Below are 3,868 nucleotides of genomic sequence, written 5' to 3'. Positions count from 1 at the left end.
TTTACTTGGGGAGAATGAAGAACACTGGTAGGAAAGTGACACAGGTAAGGTTAGGTACAAGAAAAAACATTATCCAGACAGTTATTGTGGGCACTAGAAATAAATTCCATGAAGAAAGTTCTTGATATAGTTTAAAATGAATACTTCATAGTTGCCCCAGTTTGGTGAAGTTTGGAGAAGGGAGGTGTCAAATGAGGGAGCTGGAATATTTCTCAGCTCCCATCAGTCAAAACTCCCAGGCTTTTGGAAATAAGTAGAACTCAATGATGAGGCAAGGCCAAAGACATATTGTTCGGACATCTCTCACTGAACTGAGATTTTCATTTCAGTTATGTACCTGTGGAAGGCAATTTAAACATACGCAAATATACAGTTGCATACCTATGTGGATGTGTATATGTGCTTTTTTTTTTTAGTTTAAATTCAAGTTAGAAAACATATAGTCTTGGTTTCAGGAGTGGAACCCACTGATTCATCTCTCACACATAACACCCAGTGCTCACCCCCAAACAAGTACCTTCCTTAATGCCCATCAGCCATTTAGCCCATTCTCTCACCCCTCCTTCAGCAACCATCAGTTTGTTCTCTATATTTAAGGGTCTCTTATGGTTTGCCTCCCTCTCTGTTTTTATCTTATCTTTTCTTCCCTTCCCCTATGTTCATCTGTTGAGTTTCTTAAATTCCACGTATGAGTGCAATCATATGATATCTGTCTTTTCTGACTGATGTATTTCACACAGCATAATACATTCTCATTCCATCCATGTTGTTGCAAATAGCAAACTTAAATTATTTTTTCATCACCAGGTAGTATTCCATTGTAATATATACCACATCTTCTTTATCCATTTATCCGTTGATGGACATTTGGGCTCTTTCCACAATTTGGCTATTGTTGATAGCACTGCTATAAACATTGGGGTGCATCTGCCCCTCCGAACCAGCATTTTTGTAAGATTTGGATAAACTCCTAGTAGTGCAATTGCTGGGTCTAGGGTAGTACATTTTTAATTTTTTGAGGAAACTTCATATTGTTTTCCAGAGTGGCTGCACCAGTTTGCATTCCCATCAGCAGTACAAAAGGGTTCCCCTCTCTATGCATCATATATATGTGTTTTCAAAGTAAGTTACTTTTACCATCAGAATAAAAATAGACTCCAGGGACAACTTTGTGAGGACAGGTTTGTCATCCTTCTCTAGGTTGAGGAAGGCAGGTACAGTCCATGGAAGGATGTGATGAGGCTGTGGTAATTCTTTTCGTCATCTGTCAAACGCTCATCATGACTGGGTCTCACCAGCTCAGTGACAATAACATCCACTTGCTCAACAGCACTGGCCTCCAGAGTAAGGTCTGTCAGAAACAAGATGTTGTTGGTTGGCTTTTGGCAATCCTTTGGTCACTCTCATTCTCCACTTTGTGTCCAATCTTGATATTAGAGTGACCATCAACAAGCTCAAGTTTCTCTCCCTCTGTAGAATGGCCAAATGATAACTTCTGGGCCTCTACACTCCCTGAAGAATACATATACACCTTCCTTCCAGCCTGTCTCCATTTCCTGACCGCTGGAACCACATTGTCAAAGAATGCTGCTTTTATGTGCCCAGCTGTGAATGCCGCCCTGCACCTGAGGCTCTGCAGCTGTTTCATCACCATGGTCTTTCAGTCTAGAGACTTCTGCCAGCACCCCTTATCCACCGCTGGCCTGGATCACCCACTGCAGGTCATCTGCTCTGTTCCCAGAGGTGGCAGGGATGGGAACAGCCCAGTCCAGGTGGGGATCCTCTTCAGCCTGTTTCCCCCAAAGACTGACAACATCCTGTTGGCACTCTTCTTTCTCCCAGTGTGTCTGTAGATAGTCCTTAACATTTTCTTTGATGGAAGGAAATAAAATGTTTACTGAGACAATTGGGGTGGCAGTCACAGCGACTTCAGCAGACACGGAAAGCAGGATCATTTCTCTACCCGAATTGGCCTCCTGGAAGGAAGGGCAGAGGGGGGAACGGCTGTGCCCTCCTTCCTGGAGGGGGGAGGAGTCCAACACCTCCTGGACTTCCGACAGCCCAGCAAGAATCTCCCACTCTGCAAGCACGTGGGGGTCTGAAAAACGAGGAAGGGAACCAACTGCATGCCCCTCAAGGTAGATGAGACCACTGCACAGGGGCCCTGAGCTCCTGAGCTGCCTAGGCCCAGAGGCCGAGACCTAGATTTCCTTGACTTTAGGACAGTTTTCTAAGTTATTTCCCTACCGGGAAATTTATGTCCACAGAGCAAGTCTAAGGACTATATTATAGTATAATTTAGCAACCCAAAAGTGATAAAACAGATAATATCTTTGTCAAAATTCTATTGCCTTAGGTATAGAGTCATTTGGAAACACATGGGTTGAAACTTGGGAAAAATGTTTAATGTAACAATTAAAATTACTTTCTACAATTATTTTTTTGTTTGTTTTTGTTTACATTGGATTCCGTTCATTCTTTTTAAGTTCAACATCGATCCATGTTACCAAATGGAAACTGTGGACATGTGTCTAATAAAATCTAAATAGTTAAATACATTGGGGCAGTGGTTTCTGAAACCTGTATCAAAATAGTTTGCTCAGCTGATTGTGCACATCTCTTCTCAAGCCCAAGTTCAGTGAAGAGAGGTCATGGTGGTAACTTGAAATCCAACATAGTGGGAGTATCCACACCACAGAGATCATCACTGTTACAAATCAAGTTGTCTCCTTCCCCACCCTGTCCTTAAACATTTAGCATCAGCATTTATGGGTATGCCCCTACACAGCAAACTGTGAGCCATCTCAGGACTCATAACTAATTTAATTCAATATCAGATTTATTCATAGAAGCATTGCTCCCATGCAATACATGATAATCTGGCAACCAAATTGTTTTTTCTGGAACAAAAACCCCCACAAGAATCAAGAGATGAGGTGCTGCTTTATGAAATTCTGGCTCTACACTACAGCATGAGAAAGTAATGATGTAGACAGGTAGTGTCCAGACTGATATTTTTATGACAACTAAATTGCTTCTTCTTTAATTCTGGGACCATCACATTTCCAATTTTTATTATGTTATGAAATCACTAAAAATCTTGTCATCTCTTGTCATCTCTCATCTTAATTTCATGACTGAAAGAACATTTAATACTAAAAAAGGTAAAAAAATATATAATAATATATAATCTCTGAATAAATTGCAATTCTTTCTAGAAAAGAAAAATTTGCATTTTTACACTCCCCATTTACTATATATTAGTACAAGGTTTGCAGATGAGTACTTTGGAACCCTCACAAGATAATTATGTTAATTTTTTCTTAATAAGTCATCAAAATAAGAATATTAAAAAAAGATAATATCAAGCTTTTGGACAATGTTGAGGGTTGCAGGCGCCAGACAGAAAACCCAGTCACACTGGCAAAGGCCATAGCCTGTCTATAGGTTTCTTAGCTGAGAATGACTTTCCAGATTACCTAAATTTATGACTTCCTTCTCTGTGTTCACTCCAATAGATGTCTTATAAGAAAACATTTTTTTCAGGGGGCACCTGGCTGGCTCAGTTGGTAAAGTGTGAATATTGTTCTTGGTGTTGTGGGTTTGAGCCCCACGTTGTGCATGAATTAAAAAATAATAATAAACCATTTTTCAGTATTACTTTTATACATAGAATATATGGCAATCTCCAAACACAAGAATGTAGCCTCCTTACCACTTATCTTCCATTAACATTAACGATCCGTCATTCTGGTTTTTTTTTTAATATATATAGATTTTAAATGTTTATTTCTTTATTTTGAGAGAGAGAGTGTGTGCAAATTATGTGCAATTGAGCAGGGGAGGAGCAGAGAGAGAATCGCAAGCA

General features: G+C 39.9%; 1 pseudogene; it reads right to left on the bottom strand.

Annotated features, from left to right (window-relative positions):
• Nucleotides 1-1,196: 1,196 nt before the first annotated feature.
• LOC102964260 lies at nt 1,197-1,955 on the bottom strand (annotated as a pseudogene).
• Nucleotides 1,956-3,868: the final 1,913 nt, after the last annotated feature.

Source organism: Panthera tigris, chromosome C2 (assembly GCF_018350195.1).
Source record: "Panthera tigris isolate Pti1 chromosome C2, P.tigris_Pti1_mat1.1, whole genome shotgun sequence".
NCBI classification, from domain to species: domain Eukaryota; kingdom Metazoa; phylum Chordata; class Mammalia; order Carnivora; family Felidae; genus Panthera; species Panthera tigris.
Note: the sequence above shows the minus strand (reverse complement) of the source record. Positions and strands in the feature narration are given on the sequence as shown.